General features: G+C 52.1%; 1 protein-coding gene across 6 annotated transcripts in view; it reads right to left on the bottom strand.

Annotated features, from left to right (window-relative positions):
* NTM (neurotrimin) overlaps positions 1–20,130 on the bottom strand; it is a 313,044-nt gene that overhangs the window by 140,733 nt on the left and 152,181 nt on the right. The window lies entirely within an intron of this gene.

Below are 20,130 nucleotides of genomic sequence, written 5' to 3'. Positions count from 1 at the left end.
GGGACTGGGGATGCTTGGTGGGATTGGCACCCCTGGACCCAGAGGGTCCAGAGCTCCAGAGCCGGCAGCCCCATAAGCATCCCCTGCGCTCACACTACCTGAATTTGCTATAGAAGTGTGGTGGCTGCGGGCAGCAGCCAATAGTCAGCCTTGAGCTCTCATTTGCATCCTTTTCTTCCTCCAAACCATCCTTTCTCTTCCTCCAGATCTCCCTTTCTCTCTCCCTCCTTCAGCACACAAAAGGTCTGCTGCTAAGCAGGGGTTGCCATGCTAACAAGACAAGCCCTCGGCTGCTCTGGGTGGGAACGCGCCCACATACATTGCCAGCGTCCCCTGCAAATAAATAAGCAGAGAGAGAGAGAGAGGGCGATGCTCAGTGTCACTCCAGAGGAGCGTGGAGCAGAAATTATGGCAATTTCCTGTAACTGGAATCAAATGCCCAACTTCTCATAGCGCAGCAGGCACTGCCATTAATTCAAACACTTGTACGTGAGCCGGGATTCCATTAAAGGGGCCAATTTGGAGCCCAGCTCCCTGATAAGCAGACAGCGGTGCGCTCCTCAATCGGGGCTGGCTGGATTTGATTAGGGCAGAGTTCTCTTCGGGTTGTGATTCTGGCGAGGAGAGCTGCGCTGTGCCAGCACAGGCTGCTCTGAGACCTCTTGTGCTGCGTCCCAATGCATCTCAGCACCTCACCTGCCCAAAATCGGGACTGCAGCCCGCTGTGTGCATACTGCGGGCAGACGGCCCCTCCCCAAAGCAAGCAGTCACCTCGCCATCCCTCTGGGAAGCCGGCTGTAATCCCCCCCCCCCCCAAGATGAGGAGCAAGATCAGACTTCCCACAGCAAGGGATGAATATTCATGTTGGCGTTAAGCCCCGTATCAAGGCTCCCAGGCAGGTGGTATTAAGAGCGGATCTCCAGAGAGAGTTTTGTTTTATTCTGCAGAAGCAGAGCCCCGACTCTGAGACACAATAACTCACTTAAGGAAAGCTAATTCGCTCTCGCCATGAATTTAGAGCCCAGCAGAAGGATGACACTGCGTGACAGCCCGGCACCACCCCGTGCATGGCTATGGCTGCAAATCCCCTGCAAGCAGAGCACAACCCCAAATCTGCTCCCGGAGCTGAGGTGGCATCTGCAGTCAGACGCAGTCACTGCCATGGCAGCGTGGGGCACAGTGCTTCCCCATACAGATAGCCGAGGGGCTTCCTAGCCACTGACCCCAAGGAAGCATGCTCAGCTTTGTGCATCCATAGCAAAAGGACCAGATCCGACCCTACGATGGAAGGCAAAACCAAGTGCTGAATGTGCCGAAACCAAGAGCCCACCCAAGTGCAACAGGGGAGGAGCAGCTTTGCAGATGGGACCAAGTGAGACCCGAGCCCCCAGCCCAGGGGCTCCTCAACCCTCCCAAGCACCAGAGCCTAACAAAAACACTTGCAATGACGATGATAATAGTACGATTCCAAAAGGAATTCAGTTCTGCTGACCTAAATATGGGCTGCACGACAACCCGCGGCCACGAGGAGCTCCCAAAAAGAACTGCACAGCTCCTGCCTGAGGATCTGCCAATGCATGGGGGGATGGAGTGCTGCTGCAGCCATCCGTGTGCAGCCGCACTCTGCCTCAGTTTCCCCATCTTCACCAAAGGGAGCAAAGCACTGAGAGCGTGGCAGCATCACAGAGCATTTTTCCTCTTTAAAGAGAGAGAAAAAAAAAAAAGTCATCACAGAAAGATACTTCTCTCCTCTGAAAATTGAACGGTATTAAACTCCTGAGCAGTTTTGACAGGTGCTATAACAGCAGCATTCATTATCAGTTTTGCTCTGTTTAATGCTCTTCACTCACACGCTGCTCCCCAGGGCCCGCCTTCCTCCTGCTTGGGAGCTCAGTGCCACCCACTGCCACTGCTGGGATCACAGCGTGCCCCAGGATGGGCTCCTCACATCCCTCCTGCAAACCCACCGTCAGCCTGAATACAGAGGGTGGTGTGAGCGTGGGCAGTGAGGGTGCTGACCCAGTGCTGCAGAGCTGTGACATGGGGAGCTCCTTAGGTCAGATCTAATAACCAAAATACAGCCAAAGAAAGAAAAAACGAAGAGGGCTCGGGAGCATCTTTTAAAAGGTGCCTCGCTTCTTCCAGGTTTTTAAATGGCATCGTAACAAAACACGCCATAGAAAATGAACCTGAGTGTGTTTTCTAAGTTGCAGATGAGCCACAAGCGGTCCCTCGCCAAAAGATGGGCGCCAGGCTGCAATTCCAGCAGCGCACACTGAGCAGGAGGTCCCAGCAGCCCCAGCAGTGCATTGCCCACTGCATAACACCAGGGCCACTTTCAAGGAGGAGACCAGAGAACCGCAGAATGGGGAAAGAGGAAGTGAGTGGATAGCAAGGAGGGGCTAAAATTCCCTTATTCCCATCATCCTGCCTAAGTTAAAGGTGCATATCCTACAGAGCAGGGCAGGAATTGCTGCTCTTCCTTTCACGGAGTCCACAACCATTCAAAATATTCTTGCAAAATCGAAGCCTGTTGTGCTCAGCTCTCACCTCGGACACGAAGCTGTGCAACAGCTGCACCTCCGGCTCAGCAGCGATCCTGCAGAAGGAGCAACCGAGTGTGGTCCTGGGGCAGCATTTGTCAAAATGATGACAGCAGATTGGAAAGCAAAGCACGACAGGTCCCACGCGTGGCCGTCTGAAATACAGCGCTGCCAAAGAGCGGCAGTTCCGAGGCAAAATGCAAAACCTCCCTCTGCAAACTGCTACAGTGCTTTTCAACGCCGACTCCGGCACTGCAGGGTGATGGTGGTGGGATGGAGGAGGCTCCGTGGGGTTCCAGCACTTCTCCCACCGTCCATGCATAGCATCCCATGGCACTGGCTGCATTTTGGGGTTTATGCTGCTGCTCCCTGCAGGTATCAGAGCAGGGCACGTTGAAGAGGTCACTCACAAAGGTATCTCGTACCAAAAAAGGGCCCTGAGAAAGCCACCTGTGGGTTTTCTGCACATTTCCAGGGAGCTTTCGTTTCTTCCTGCTTTGTTTGGCAATTCTTTTCAAACACCAGTCGCAAGATTGGCCAATTATCATAATTGGGTCACCCCTAAAGATTGTGATGGACACCCGGGGCAACCTACCAGAGAGAATCTGACTTATGGCTCATTATTAGCTTGAGCTTGACAGGTTATTTCAGTAACAGGCAGAAAAGCCATCAGGGCAAATGCACTGGGGAGAAGGCAGGGGCCATGCAGCCTGCCAGGCTCAGCCGCTGCCAAACCCACAATGTCACCTACAGGCAGCTGCTCCTCCAGCCACAGGTGCTGGGTGGGGGACACCGAGTGACCCACGGAGGGGGCAGGGGATGGCTGACACTGGCATCGCCCTGCTATTGGTAAGCAGGATGCTTTGGTTCTGTTTGGAAGAGCAGAGGTCCAAAGCACAGATGGCGACCCTGAACTCACACGAAGCTGTGTTTTATTTCACTGTTTGGAGCCATAGGTCAGCTGCTGGCTTCCAGGGCCCCACTGGGGAGACTGCCCAAAACTGCCCATCTCTGCTTTTAATACTCTCAAGAGGTCAAGAACCAACCACTGGTTGGTGTTTGCAAAGAGGTGAAAGGAGGAAAATGCACATTTCCTACCGGGATGTGAGCACCTGATGCCTCCTTCAAACCCCCACCCCAAATCCCCCCAGCACTGCAATATCTCCCCCTCCCTCAGCATGCCTGACCTGCAGGAATGGACCATCCCTCACTGCACCCCTCCCTCCTCCCTTCCCTTTCCTCCATCCCCACTGCACCATTAACACAGACTGCACCTCTCCCAACCCTCCATGGCCCCACTGATGTGCCTCTCTCCCAGCCATTGGGGATCATGATGGAACAGATGTTTCAAGGAGCTCATAAATCCCCAAAGCCAAAACCCACCCACCCACCCAGCACGTTGCAGCAGAACCCCACGTGGATGGACTGGCGCATCAGAAATAAATACAACCACCCACAGCAACCTTCCAACAGATCCCCTCCGCATTATATCACATAGACACAACTATGTGTGTGTGTGTATATAGGAATACGCATGCTTGCTTTTCATTTTTAGGCCAGAATCACTACAATTTCCCATCCATCTGCCCACTCCCCCATGGCTCGTGTTTCCTCCCTCCCATGGCTGCACCACGGCCATCTCCCCCACTCACTCCCCATACAATTCCAACGAGGTTTTCTAATTAGACTAATTAATTTTCCGCCCAAGTTAATAAGGCTGTCTGCAGTTCAGAAATAATTGGACCTCCCCAGCACCGATACCCCCTCCGCCAGCAGCGAGCAGTGATAGGGCTCCTCCATAACTCACAACCAGTGTCTGTTTTTCCAACCGATGCCTTTGCACTTCAGCAGTGATGGAGTTTTCTCATTAATTCTGACACCAGCTCCCTCAGCCTGGGGCCAGGCCGGGGGGAGTGCCAGGATCCCAACCCCCGGGCAGTAAATCCCTTCGGGCACTGCAGCACACCTTTCCTCCCATGTCACCGCTGCATTGCAAGATTCATTTCCCCCACGCCAGGCTTTGCATTTTTCCCCTTTTACAGAGTGTTCTGGATTATCCTGCTCTTTGTGGCTTCAGGTCCAGTGTGCAAAGGGCAGATCATACAATGGTTTGAGTTGGAAGGGACTTTAAAGGCCACCTGGTCCAACCCCCCTGCACTGAACAGGGACCTCTGCATTGTCATGGCACTAAACCTGGGCAGATGTATTTCTCCTATTCTCAAGAGGAGCAGCCCACGCAGCTGCCTGTCCCTCAATGAAGGTTTTTTAACCCAAACAGGGCCTGGACCACGTGGATGCAGCAGGCAGCATCCCACAGCCTTGAGCCCAAGGTTTGGAGGTCAGACAGGGAGAGCACTTCAGATTCAGCAGCAGAAACAGCACACTAAGGCAGGTCACAAAGAAAAGCAGCACTGTGACACCAGATCTCCTGGCTTTAAAAGCACTGAAGGAGCGGGCATGCAACAACCTTCACCTGAGAGCATCCAAACACTTCGACCCTGCGGAGGCAAAGTGTGGAGCTATGATGAAGTTCAGCGTCTCAATGGAGAGGGTCTGTCAACGTGGAGGAGAGCGAATGGGGCCGTCAGAAGAGGGATGATCACATCAGCTCTGTCTCACTGTGAGAGCAGAGAAGAGCAGAGAAGAGCAGAACCCAACGTGACACGCAACCCCACGGCAGCCCACATCCCCATATATGCATACGGGAGGGAGAACTCGGCCATCTGCAGGGCGAAGTTTGGGCTGGTGCTACCCAGAAGGTCAGAGCAGATTAGAGCAGCCTGTTCTCCTGGCCTTAATACCCCGACGTGGGCTCCCTGCCTCCCGCCTCCTCCTGCTAATCAAATAAAAGACGGAAGATAAAATGCCAACCACAAACGAGAGATTTGCACTGGGGGGATCTAATTCCAGGAGGCTGCGGGCCATAAAGAAGAGGGATCCATTAGCATCCACTTACCTGCCATGATGAAGTGACCACGATAAAGTGCACAGGATTAAATAAATTTAAGTGAATCCCCCGACGGCATTTTTATGGGATTGAAAGAGGTTTTATCCACTCGCAACCTCTATCCTCAGAGGAAACTGATTCAATAAAAACTAAACCCACTTCATCAAGCAGGAAGGGAAAAAAAAAAAGTACCCAAAAACTCCATGGCGCTCACAGAGTCACTAAAGGAGTCAGGAAAAAATTAAACATCACGTGAGTCTGTGAGTGGGAGAAATCTGCACACATCTGCTGCTGTGCCATTAGCAGCCAGGAGAGCATCTCCCACCTGGAGATCTTACATCCCTGCAGTCCAAGCACTCAAATGGTGCACGGAACCCAATGCACAAATCACAGTCACAGAGTGGTTGAGACGGGGAGGGATCTCTGGGTCCAGTTTCACATGGGGACATTCGGGGCTCTTCTCCTCCAGAGAGCCCTCCCAGCCATGTGCATGCTTAAAAACCCCATGGGCATCACCATATCCATTTGCAACCCAACATTTTATTTTACTTTTTTACAATAAACCCAACATCACCCCTATTTCTTATGCCTTTATCTGCCTCTACACTGCAGGGATGGATGAAGCTCCCACTGTGCTGCTGGAGGGGCTCAGCTCCCCCACACCACAGCCATCTCCCATCCACCCCCAAACCCTGAGCAACACCACCACCATCACACTGCATCACTTGGAGTTCTCTACCAACCCAAACTGCCCAAAGAGTTCTGAGATATGGGGTCAGGAACGGAAGATCCCCATCCTTAGGAGACCCAAATGCAAACTGCAGCGCTCAGCCATCCAGCCCCCAAACAGCAAATGTCATCCATTTATATCAGAGGAAGAAGACTACAAATAGAAGCTCCATGGAACAAAGCCATTCTCCTCTGATGTACATTCATGGGGGAAAAAGCCATTTTAATTACTGATCAGAAATAAATGACTTGCCATTTGCTAGGACTTCTTTCTTTTTCTTTTTTCTTTTTTTACATTTTTGAAATTACTTTGTAGAATTACTTAAACTTATTAATATATTTATAAGGAAAAAAAATACCCATAAAAGCTTGGAATGCTGAGCCAACGAATTAATTAACATCAAATTACTAGTGGTTACTACGGCCTGATACTAAACATTACTACCCTATTATGTAGAGAACGGACAAAAATCTCTCGCAGCTGTTAATTATTTCAATTATTAATTTTACTTAATAATTCATATCCCTTTCCCGACCCCCTGGAGTATACTCCGGTATCTACATTTCTTCCTCTCCTCCTCCATTTCTCCATACCCCGCCTGCATTGAGACAATCCATCACTCTACAAGGTTACTGGCTTCGGGAGAGGGGGTTTCTTTTTATTTTATTTCATTTTATTACATTTTATTTTATTTTATTTTTTATAATCCGCAGTCATTTCCTGCGAGAAATACCCCTGGTAAATACCTGCTCTGGAGAAACAATAATAAATCCTTAAAGGTGAACCTGAGTGCCTTTCACCCTTTAGAAAAAGTAATATGTCTGAGAGCCCAAATCCTTAATAGTCCGTACATGGAGAGTGAATTACAAATAAATCCACTTTAAAGTGAAGTGGAAAGGATTTTTTAAGCACCTTTCAGGACCTGCGTTCTGTGCATCTCCCATCCCCACACCTGCTGGCACTGCCCTCCATTTGGGCTGCACTCCTTCCATATGGGAAAGGCAGGAAGGGAAACTGAGGCACAGCCATGGCAGCTATGTATATATGTATACATACATACCTATATACACTTCCATACATTGATCTATGTTTACAAATATATACACCTATATTTACACCCCACAACGCCTGTTGCTGTGGTCCGTGGCCATAGCAGAGCAGCAGCCCCACGAGGGACCCTTGGCTGTATGGGAATTCATCTCCCGATCAAAAGGAAACTGCTTAATGACAGAAAACAAACGGGCTTGGTGGAGGATGGAGAAAAGGATGAAAAACCCCGCGGCCCCCGGGCGCTCCATGGCAATGAGGGGATTAATATTTCTGATGGGCTTTTAGAGGGAGAGAGGAGGAAGTTTGTGCTCAGAGTCCAAATGTGATTGCAAACAGAAAGCGTTGCAGGAGAGAGCGATGCGCGCACGGACCCAACGCACGCTCCCATCTATTAATCTCCTCCCTCGATCTGCAGGGTAGAACGAAACTGACGTTTCATGCTCTGTGCTGATCTCTGGAGGGAAAATCAAACCACAAATAAGGGGGAAAGCAGTCAGAACGATGCTACGCCGTTCATATCGCGTAAAGGGAGCTGATGGAGCACAGGGACAAAAACCTGGTATCAGCAGCAGGGAGCACGTGTGCATGGCCACTGATGGCACTGCCACAGAATCAGAGAACCACAGAGCCATTACCATTGGAAAACACCCCCAGGATCATCTAGTCCAGCCATCTGGACGTTGCAACATCACCCATCCCATTTTGCAGGGCCCCACCACTAAGTACACCGCCATGTACCACCACTGGACAAAAGCCCACCCAACTCTCTCTTTTTCCTCCTGTTGCCCCATTTTCAGCCATTGGCTCCACTGATGACACACCCCAAGGCAGAGGCCCCATATCCCAACACCTTTTCAAACATCGCATGGCGCATCCCCACCCCCAGAGGCACTTTTTCTGTAAGGATATAACTGGGTTTTGTTGGGTTTTGTTTCCTTTTTTCCTCCTTTTTCCTCTTAGGCCTGAACGCTTTAACGAGCGTCCTTTTGACCTAGGAAACTTAGTTTTAATTTCCATCGCTTTATCCAGAGAACAATGTGTCCTGGGGGCATCTTTGAGCACAATGTACACTTTCATCATCAAAACAAATGCTAGAAATACCCATCTGCTGTGGTATCAGAGCGCGTTGGCTCACTGAGCCGGACACCGCTTAGGGGACGAGGGAGGCTTTTACTCTTCTCAAAGTCAAGAGCACTCCCTCTAAGCTCTTTAGCATTAGAGTCTCCTGCAGAGTTGGGTATTAGAAGCTCTGCTCTTCTTTTCCCTAGCCAGGAATGACAAGAGACGGAGCTTTCTTAAAAGATTCCTGCTCCTATATGGGAAAATAGGAGCAGATCCTCCTCAGTGTCCTCCTGGGCAGCACCAAGACCCCACCAGTTGCCCCAGTAGCATTGAAGATCAAGAACGATTCCATCTCCATAGGATTTCCCTCTTGTAGGATTTGTCTCCTACAGGATTTGGCTCTTAAAAGATTTGCCTCCTATAGCATTCGCCTCTTATAGGATTTGCCTCCTATAGGATTCGCCTCTTATAGGATTTGCCTCTTCCAGGTCCTTTCCCCAACCCCACTTTTCTGAGTCGCAGCCTCCTCTCCATTTCAGACCAGAATAATTTGGAATAAGTTATAATAATAGTAAACATAGTAAAAACAACAACAAATCAAACATGCTTTGTTACTCCCTAGGCACATGCATTTGTCTTCCGAGTGACAAAGTAATCACATTTTTGGTTTTAATTTATTACGTGCATTACAGTCAGTGCCTGGGGGCATTATCACAAGTCACAGCCCCAGCGAGCAAAAGGAAGAGCTGAGGCTCTTAAATCCTCACCTCCTTTACCTTCTCCTCCTGCCAGCAGCTTCACAGGCACTGCTTTCCCCCATTTGGTTGGAAGGGGGCTCGGGGGCTGCATCCCAGCCCTATGGCACGGGGCTCACACCAAGCACTGCTCATTGACTGGTGCCAGCAGGAGGGCTGCGCTGAATCTCCTTGCCCAAAGAAAGGGATTTCCACCCATTAGGTTTTATATTCTCCCTCCATGCAGTCTCAAAACATAATGCCCATCATTACTGGCTATGGGACACCCACGTGCATATATAAAGCATACAAAATGCAAAGAAAAAATCAAAGTCTGTCCACAACCAAGCAACCAGTAGGGACACATGGCCTGGGACAAGCTATGGAAAGAGACAAGCAGGGGCTAGAAGAAACACTATGTCCTTGCAGGAATGGGATGGGGGCTGCCGTTCCCTCTCCCAGGACAGCAAATGGTAAAGGCACATCCCCCAGCCCTGCCCAAAAGTTTCCATCCCCAGACAGGACCCAAAAGGTCCTCAGCGCATCGGGTGAATGCAGGAATGCCTTCTGAGGTCCCAGAGCCAAGCACACACAGCCGTGGGGTTCTGCGTTTTGTGAAACCCGTTAATAGGATCAACGGAACAAGGTCAGCATGTAAAATACAGCTGCTTCGGAGATCACAAAAACCACTTTAATCTGCAGTGGCTTTTCACCTCCAGGGGCCGGCGGACTGGTGCAACAGATCTGCTCATTTAGCTGATCCTGTTACAAAGGGATCAGGATAAAGCGGAGGGGGGAGAAAATCCTTCATCGTGCAAACACAGCCAGGGAAAACTTTCCCTCCAGCAAAACTGTGGCAAAAATCCCACTAGGGCTGGAAATACCAACAGGAGGCTCAGGGCTGAGGGAGCACCCAGACCAAGGGCGATGCTGCTGCCCCGATACAGCTGTGAGCACTGTGCTGCTGAGCACTGCTGGCCAGCTGGGTGCAGTGGGGCCAATCCTGCCCGGGTTGCTTGCACCGGATCAGAAAGAAAATTGAAAAGCTCAGAGCACACACACACTGTGCAGGAAGGCACCGCTCAGTGCCTCCAGCCGTGACCTTTATTTTCCATTAATGGACCTGGGCGAGTGTTGGCTGTGTTGAAGCTGCATAAAATGAACCGAAAATAAGAGGGATAAACAGCAGCAGTTATGGTGTTGGGGTTTTTTTTTTTGTTGCTGTTTTTTTTTCTTGCTTGTTTTTCCTGGGGGAATGCTGAAGCCATCACTGACACACAGGGAGCACTGCTAAGCTCTAGCCAAGGGCTGCAGAGGAGCAGGGCTCCATAGGGACATTCCCAGCCCATGAAAACAGCAGGTTGCAGTGCCAGCAGGGCACAGCCACCCCATCCCTCCTCAGAGAGAGAAAGAAAAAGACAACTGAGCACCCTCAAGGTGATGAACCTGTAATGGAGACATGGTACAGGAAGTGATGCTCAGAGTGTGCTAACTTTACACCAACATGTGCACCATGAGTGTGCTACAGAACCACAGAACACCCTGAAAGGGACTCGTAAGGATCATCAAATCCACCCCATCGACACTTTGTGCTGTCCCAGTTGGGGTGGTGTCCCTGTTCCTCCTGCAAACCCAACATCACACACGTGGTGATGCTCAGAGCACAGCCAGGGCTTTGACACACACGCTGTCAGCATTGGGTAGGATAAGTGAACTGAAGACTTCAGAGCACGCTGTGTGAGACCGCCGACCCCTTAATACTTTAAATCCAGGCTCATCTCCCAGCCAGGCCCTTAATTTAAATGTAACTGGATAGCTGCTCCGTGTTTAATAAATAACAATTGATTATTTAAAGCGCACCTGGGTTGAGGTTTACCACCTATGGCTGGCTACACATGTAAAAATGCACAGTACCTATTATTGCCTTATTAAGCCTTAGTCCTAGGCATGTGCTTAATAGCCACTAGCTATTTAATTACCCGGTGAATTCAGGGCTTATTGGCATTTATTTATAATTTCCCCCAGCAGGGACGTGGCTGTGACAGCACCAGGGACAGCAGCCTCAATCCACGGTGAACCAACACCAAACCCACGTCCCCAAAACCAACTCTCAGCTGCCACCCCTCCTCCTCCACTCCTAAAATCCCCAGAGGAGCAAATTAAGCCCCGTGGTTTGCAGCAGGCAGCGGTCTCACCCTTCCCCTGGACTCGGCATTACCATATTTCACTCGGAACGCGAGATATTTAAAGGTAAGTTTCCATCAGGATCCATGAGGATTTATCTACGCGGGCTCCCATTAGCGGTAATAAGATGAAGGCGATCAGCCTCATACATTTCACTTTGGCCAGTATAAATGCCTTCACATTCATTAGACAGATGTCTGCTGGAGTCACAGGCAGGAAAGAGGAAGGGAAAAAAAAATGAAAGAAGGGGAAGAAAAGGAAGAAAAACACTGCCAGGCTCCTTCCAGCTTTGTGCTGGGGGAGTGGTTGGGCTCTGTGGTTGAGTTGCACAAACTCAGGTAAACACCAGGAGGATGCTGGGCACACCTGGGCTCAGCCCCATTTGTCAGCACCGGACCCAGCAGGCAGATCCACAGCCCCCACTGCTGGGTGCATGGCTGCAGGATGCAGGATCTCTGCTTTCTCACTTGCTCTGTCCCAGCAGACATTGCCATCTGCCAGTGTGTCACCCCGACGGGCGATGTGTCAGTGCCACGCTCTGCATCACTGTGAAGGTGACACTTTGCAGGGGTCCGGCTGCTGGGTTGGCTTTTTTTTCCTTGTAATTTCATGGCCTGAGTTTATTTTATTACTCACAGAGCAACTTCAAAAAAATAATCATAATTCAAACACCACCAGAAGAGACTTTGTAAAAACAGTCACTCCAAAACCCCAAGCTTTCAGATGTCATTACTGCTCCGTTGAGCCCCAAAGATAACAGCTGAAATCAGGGCTCTGCTGTGCACATCACAAACATGCAAAACCAGCCCGGCCCTCCAAAGCAGCCAGCACCGGCTCTGTGTTGCAGCACAGTCTGCACAGGTCAGGGCTGAGCACAGCAGACAGCCTATTGCTCATTCACACCAGAAAATGTTAACTCTGAACCATACTGATGGCAAGCACCAAGTCATCATCGCATTCTGCTACCTTGCCTCAGCTGTTCTCTGGGTTATGGTCAGCTTCCTCTCCAATAAAGGTACCTTAGCACTCTTCAAGCAACCCAGAAAAGGCAGTCAGAGAGTGTGAGCTCCGAGATAGCAGCCATGCAGAGCTGGCTAACACACCAAGACCCTTCGTGCCATCTGTCCCAGGGCCACCAAACGGCCCCATCTCCTCCATGGGTGCACACAGGGAACACCTCTGCAGAGCTCCTCCACCGCTGAGCCAAACCACCGCTTTCATGACGTGACATTTGTTATCCCTAATTACCAGCTTGGCTTCATTTTGAAGTCATTTGCACTGATTACTCCGACTGCTGCCTTGGGTAGTCAATGACAGAGATTAACTAATCAGCACGTAGGAAAATATTTTAAATATATGTATATTCACCCAAATTCCTTCAGTGTCCTGCTTTGCAGCATCCTGGCTTAAATTGATGCCCACTCGTTCCTCTAATCTGACACCAGCTCAAAGAGCCTCGTGGCATCAATCCGCTCAACTCCCTCCAGCAATGTGTAAGCCCTCAGTGAAGCCCCTTCTTAATCTCCTTTTTGCCAGTGATTACAGAGCTGATGTCTCTGACTCTGCCCGGATAGGAGCCCCCATGTCCCCATTGTGTTCCCTCGGCCATCCCTCATTGCTCCAGCAGCCATCACTGCCCTGCTGTGCTCTGGGATGGACTTGGGAGGAGGAGGAGATTGTGAAGGCGGATGGAGGACAGACAGACCGACATCCCCACCGGGCTGCACTGCCATGTGTTAGCATGCAACAAACTCCTTCCAGACTTGGCAGTGGGAGGAAAAGCAGCTGCAAAAGCCTCAGCCAACTCTCTGCAGGAGGGAATCTGCCTCAGGCACGGGTCATAAACACCCATGTGGCGAAGCTGCTGGAATAAGGAGGGATTTCAGCTCCGACAGCAAAGCAAACTAATGGCCAGGCAGCAGGAGCACACTCTGCCCACACCGTGCAGGAGCCCAGAGAGCGCCAGGAGGAGAGGGGAGAGGAGCAGACAGCACCCAAACACTGCTACAGGGATGCTCATGTGCTGGGGCTGGCATTGCGGAGCAGTGGGATGCTCTGCAGGGAGGATGCTGAAGGCCACAGGCGCAGCTCCGCATCACACCACGCTCACACAAATCCTGTTTACCCTAACTTATTTCCTTCTCTTTTCTTTTCGGGGGGTGGGAGGGAGGTGAGTTCCTGTCTCCTTTCTGTTTTCCCTCTTTTTTTCCTCTTTCCACCCAAGTCTTCAGCACGGACGATGGGTTGAGAGCAGCAGCGGTGAGGGCTGCTCCACGGCTCGTTTTCGCCATCTAGTGCTCAGCTCTCCACCTGAAAGCCATCTATGCTCACCCAGCACTCTGTTCCACTGAGAAACAGCCCGAAATAGGGGCAACTTCCCATGGATGGAACAGGGATGGGATGCTGGCTTGCCCATGCAGCCCCCAAAACGGCTCAGATCGACATGTTGTCCTCCTTATGAGCACTTAACATCAGCCACAAACCCTCGTATTTGAGTCATTTCTAAGGAAAACCTCCTGCTCATGGACAGAGAATGGCAATGAATGGTCCCAGATGGGGCTGAGCAGGCACAGGATCAGTGCAAGGTATGGGGAGACAAGCTGTGCCCCCAAAGCCCCCCACACGCTGCTCCTGCTCTCCATGCCCACACGACCATGAGGAAACCCTGCAGGTGCCTCAGTTTCCCCAGCCAAAAAAGGGCAGGAAGCATCGCTTTAAAAACGCAGAGAAAATTATCTATTTCATCCATCATCAGTATGCTGGGAACCTTCAGGATGAAAGTTTGCCAGTGCCTTCTTGAAGGCTGAAATGCCTGCATGCACGATGCTCAGGATGCATACTCCTCCCCAGCAGACTGTGCAAAAGAAAAGCAACCCTTCAGAGAACAGTTTGATACCCCCAGCATGCCCGGACATTCGCCAACATTAAAATCACGAAGCATTGCAATCAATATGAGAAAAGAGAGCTAGTCAGAATAAAAAGCAAGCAAGAAAACCAGCCCCAGCTCCACACCGAGCTGCAGCAGGAACCACGGAAGGCAGAAGGTGACGGAGCAGAGCTGAGCCCTGCAGGATGCCCGCGGGCTGCAGGGCTGCATGGGGAGGCTGGGCTCTGACAGAGTGCAAAAGTCCCCCAAGTGCCACTGAGCTGCTGTGCAGTGCTGCAGGAGGGGATTGCCATCTGCTGACAAGCTGCAGCCCTGCAGCGAGCCCTGCCTGCTTCCACCCTGCAAAACCCACAGTGAGTTGGGGACAGGGGAGCATCCCCTAATCCCTGCAGTGAGATGGGAGAAGGGCATCCCAGCGGCTGGCCCCAAAGCCTGCTGCAGGGATGGATCTACATGGGGCATCAGGGCTGGGAGGATGAACTGCCAACAGGGTGCTCCTAGGGAAGAGGTTCCTGGGCAGGGAGGTGAGGATGCAGCGTTGGTACCCCCACAGGACTGGGTGCCACCCCCCAGCCAGGCAGATAGGACCACATCCAGGCAGCGATACTGATGCTCCCCCACCAGCACCAAACAGGGAAAAGGCAGAGGCATCTACCAGCTCCAAGTGAATAATCAGCTTATTACAGATTCAGATAGAAAATCATAATATTTGCTAATCACAATATTAATTTCTTGCTAATTGGCTGCCTGATGGCACAGGCAGAGCAAGGGGGCACCAGCTGGAGCAGTGCCTCATGTGGCTGCAACACGGCAAAGCTGGGTGCTCCCATCGGGGTCCCCATGCCTTGGGGACAGTGGCATCTGGCAGCATTTCCCTGCAGAACTGAGTCCTGGCAGAGGGACCCCTCTTGGCAGAGAGAACCTCACCACCTCCATCAGGGGAGGAAGGGGTTCAGCACAGGGCAGGGGACTGGTGGGACTCAATGGGAGAAGGGCAGAGCAAGGGGTCAGAAGTGGCATCAGGGGGCCCTGGGGGCACCTGCAGCAGCATCTCCTTGCAGGGAGGTCCAGGTGACCCCACAGAGCCCAGCCCCTGTGACACAACGCAGGCTGGATGCCAGGCAAGGCTGATCACAGAGCCGCCACCGCTGCTGCCGCTAATGAGGCCCTTAGGCTAATTAAAAAGCTGAGTAAAACACAAAAACATAACGAGGAGCCCGTTTATCAGTCAATCGGAGGACATGAAGGTGCCAATAAAAGTTGGAGCTGCCTTCTTGATACCAGCAGCCCTACTCTGCAGTGGAGCAGATGGGCACTGAGATGGCCTCGTGCCCCCCAGCCCCTGGGGGAGGACCAGGGGGAGGAGAGGGGCTGGCAGAGGCACGCAGCCTGCAGGGCTCCCTGCCTGCATTGTGCAGAGAGGTGCTTGAGTTGCTCAGCTGCTTTGGGGCTTCTGAGCTGCTTTGTCCATGGAGATGCTGATGGGCTGATCCCGTGGCCCTAGGCTAAAGGGACAAGGGGCTGTGGTGGCACGTCCCACCCCTATTGGGCACCAGCCCACCTGCTGAGGGCTCCTCCTGGCTTTTCCCAAGGACCTCCCATTGGTATTGCCCTTACTCTCCCCATGCCACGGCATCTGTGAAGTGAGCACATCACACTGATGGTGGGTCTGGGGGCAGCCCTGCTCAGGGACCCAAGCACCACGCAGAGGACAAAGCTGGGCATGTTTTTCTGACAAACACCTTTTGAGGGTTTCCTCACCCATCTGTGGATGAGCTGGGGAACCTCAGGGGTGTCTGCCACAAACAAATGCAAACCTCGACAGCAGCAGCTGGAGCTGCCACATCAGGGCACACTGCCTGAGGGGCTTGGGAATGCAAAGGGGCAAAGCACTGTGGGACAAAGCATGAGGGAATGTGGGATTTGGGGTGTGAATCTCAAACCCTCAGGCATTCGGTTCCCAGGCCAGCCCCATTACTGCTGTGCCACACGTTTCCTTGCAGGGGAGAAATTCCAAATCCATCAGCAGAGGCGTTGCAGGCGGTGCTGCTGGGCTGTGATTCATTGCAGAGAGGCCAGCAGGAGGGGACGCTGCCTCTGCTGCCATCCCAAAGCACTCTGCACACCCAAGTAACCAATTCAGAGGAACAGCCAAGGGTCTCAGTGCTCCCAGCCTGCACGAGATGCTCTGCGTGTTCCATAGAGCCAAGCTCAGCCAACGTGCCAACTTCCCCATATTCAACACAGTGCCCTCCTTCTGCACAATGCACAGGTCATCCTCACCAACGCAATGCACTGCTGAGCCCCAGAAGTGCACGGTGATTACCTAAAAGCACCCCAGGGCTGCTGGACACCACCACCCACCTGGGAAACCCCTGCAGCCCCATTGCCCTCCCCTGACCCTGGGCTGGCTGTCAGGAAAGCCTCTGAAATGGGACCGCTAATTAAATTACACTTACAGCCCAAACTGCTTCGTCAAGTAAATAAATAAATAAAAATTAGAAGGTCATCAAAGTTGTGTTTGGAGACCATCGCATTAGCATACATCTGCATAGCAATGAAGGGAAAAAAAGGGCCATTTAAAGAGAGCTGGTAATTTACCCAGCCAAGTAAACTTCATTACCTTTAAGTAGCACTGCACGACAAGCACTAATTCACACTTTTAACGACCCTGGCACAGATGGCAGAGAGGGACCTGGGACAGGCAGCTGCAGCCAAGGTGCCCTGAGCCACTGGGGGGGCTGCAGGCGTGGCGGTCCCCAGCTATGGGGCAGCACTGAGAGCATCGCCCCTTTCAGGATGCTTCAGCCTGGAGATGCAACATGGGATGAGAACGGGGAGAAAGCAGCGTGCTGCCCTGCTGCCTCAGCACAGCCCCGCAGCACGCAGCCCTGCTCTGCACACAGCAGTGCAGTACCCTGCAGAGCCGTGCGAGGACAGCACAGCGCTGCCACGTCGTGGTTCTGCAGCCTGAGCTGTGTGTAGTCACTGCCAATGATGTCAGGAGTATCAAGGCCATAAAATCACATCTTTTGGGGTTTCTCGGTGGGGGTTTCTTCCCAAATCTCCTACACCAAGCGCTTCCCAAGTCGGTTATCTGCAGGGGGCTGTGCTCTGCACGTGGTGCATCAGCCATGCTGGGGGGACAGAAATCCTGGGATGGACAGCAGGGGATGCCGTGCTGGGGGTGTCAGACCATGCAAGGACAGCTGCTTCCAAAAGGCATTTTGCAAAACGCAGTTTTGAAGCCCCTCTCCAAAATCAGGCGCAACTGAAACCTCAGTATTTTTTGGTCCAGTGCTCTGTGAACCCCAATGGCTCCTCGTGCCATGCTGGTGGCAGGGTCTCTGCTGCCCTTCCTCCCCCTTCCCACCTCCATTGCCGTGCTCTGGAACCATCTCCTCTCACTCCCCATCAGCTGCTTTCACCCAGCTGGGTTTGGACATCGCAGCATAAAGGAGCCCATCCTGTTTGATCCCTTCCCGTGCACTCTGAACACACAGAAGAGCAGCAGATGCAGAAGAAACACAACAACCCGGCGCATGGAGAGCTGCTGGGGCACTTTCCTTCTCCCAACCTCACATCCCACAGCCCTGTGATGCATGTGAGCACAGCTGAGCTTGTTTCTCTCTTCCCTTACCTTAGGGACCAGCTAACAACTGATGGAAAACAATAATAAAATGTTTAAGATGATGAGATGTGGGCTCGTTCTTTTCTCTCTCCCCGTCTTGAGACAATAGCGGTGATGACAGCGATGATTACACGGAGCACAACACCATTTTACACTGTGATTGGGCTCAGCAAAACCAGTTGGGAAGAGCCAGGATCGCTCCTCAATCCCTCCTCACCTTTGCCTGAAGCCTCTCCAGGGCACGGAGGTGCACAGGGAGGCCAAGGGCAGCCCCCCACCTGCAGTGCAGGCTGTGAGACCCAGATGGCTCTAAGCAGGCAGACAGCAAAGCAATGCAACTGCAGCACGATGAAGTGTTTGCAATGCCCCAGCATGGCACTTTCTGAGCACCTTCTCACTGCAGACGCTGCACCCTCACAGCCCCCTGGAAATGCATGCATTGCTCTGCCCTCCCATTAGCACCGATCCCCCATCCAGGGAGGCCAAGAGAAAGGTTTGCAAGGAACACTGACACAGCCCTGGCAACACTCACTGAGATGCAGGCGATGATCTGCTGCTGGGATAAACCCACCCTGAGCACCAAAACTAAAGCACAGTGCTGCATGGTGTGTCTGCAGCCCAGTATTTGGGTACCAAGGTGCCACTGCTGCGACTGCAGAATTAAAAGCTTATGCACACACTGCTGGTGCAGAAGTTTCCCTCTGATCCCCCCACAACCAGAGCCCATCAGACGCTTCCCAGGCTGCCTGCTAGGGGAGGCGCTGTGCAAAATAAAGTTGTGTTGCAAAGTAATTGCACCTGGAAGGCAGAGCCGGTGCTGAGAGCCACCTCCCTGCACTGCCTCTTTGAAATGTGCAAGCAGCTGCCTGAATACATCAGTAATAAAAACAACAAAGAGGAAAATTGGGACAAGCTGCGCTGATACGGTGGAGGTGGGAGCAGCCAGAAGATGGGAAGTGGAGTGGGGGTGGATTGATTTTCCCTGTCCTCTAATGAGATAGAGATTAAGGTGGTTCTCCTTCCTTCCTCCCCAGGGAAACCCAGCCTGGGTTCAGCTGCTGCTGTGGGAAACTGAGGCACGGCTGTGGCTCTCTGGCATCTGCCTGCCCCACTCCTAAGCCACCCCCTACAGAAAGCAGCTGTGTCCAGGCTATGGGCACAGAGCATTCATCTCAGCATCCAAACCTCTGTGTCAAAAGGCAAATCGTCCATCCAATGCTCCCAGCTGGTTTTTTAACCCCCGGAGGGTGCATTTCTTTGCATCCACGGGGTATCCTTACAGGCAGCACTGTGCCATGCAGGCAGGGAGGAGCGCCCATCCATCCGGGTGTCCCCAGGAAATCACCACTGCGTCACATCACAGTGATCAAACATGCTTGCAGTGCAGCTACGGATCATCACTGCTTCCTCTGCTCCTTTTTATAATCCTCCTTCTTTTTCTCCACCTCACCCCGCTCCAGCAATAACTTGCAGAGATGTCTCGGGATGCCAAATAACAAAATGCATTTCCGCAGCAGCTCCATAATTAATGTTTGCATCGTTTATCTTTCATGGAAAGATTATTCTGACTAACGAGGTTCTGGGCCACTAATTCATTACAGTGCCTTGTCACTTCCTGCTCCTTCTTATTACCCAGAAATAGACTCATTAGTCAGAGTTCAATGACAGGGAGAAATTGTGTTCGTTAATTTAATTCCTTTTCTCTCCCTTCTGGGTCGGTGTTTGTCCAGAACCAGGGGGTGAAAGGGAAGGGAGGAGCACGACCTGTTGCAGCGGAGATGCTGACATGGCTGGGGCTGAGCAAGGGGAGATTAACACCCGCAGTGCTGGTTTTCAGCACAGGGAATGCAGCAAAGCCAGGTTGGTGGGCGCAGACTCAGCAGAGGCACCGCTGCCTGGGCTGCTCGGCACCGAAGGGGTTAAATGCCCTCTGATTTACACAGGGTTTGGCCATGCTTTCTACAGGTAATTACAATAATTGTGGGATGTAAACACTGCGATTCTGCAAGGCAGATCAGAAAGGGGTGTGAAGGGGAGAGGCAGGAGGACAAGTGCGATCAGAGGGATCTCAAACTCCTAACTCCTGCGATGCCACTAAGAAGGCTTCAGCTGGGGTCTGCACTGCCAGGATCCCCAGCCCACCTACACACCCCATCTCACCCATTAAAACCAGCACACCTCCATCCAGCACCACCCAAACCCACCCCGTGCAGCCCCTGCCCAAGCACGTGGCACCTTCCTGACACCACAGCACAGCAAAGGGACGCAGCAGCTGGCGATGCAGGGAGCTTACAGCTCACCTGGCTGCTTTTCCAAGCAGTGCTCTGAGCACAGAGCCCGGAGCTGAGCGCTCCCTGCGCC

The sequence above is a fragment of the Gallus gallus genome, chromosome 24 (genome assembly GCF_016699485.2).
Source record: "Gallus gallus isolate bGalGal1 chromosome 24, bGalGal1.mat.broiler.GRCg7b, whole genome shotgun sequence".
NCBI lineage: Eukaryota > Metazoa > Chordata > Aves > Galliformes > Phasianidae > Gallus > Gallus gallus.
Note: the sequence above shows the minus strand (reverse complement) of the source record. Positions and strands in the feature narration are given on the sequence as shown.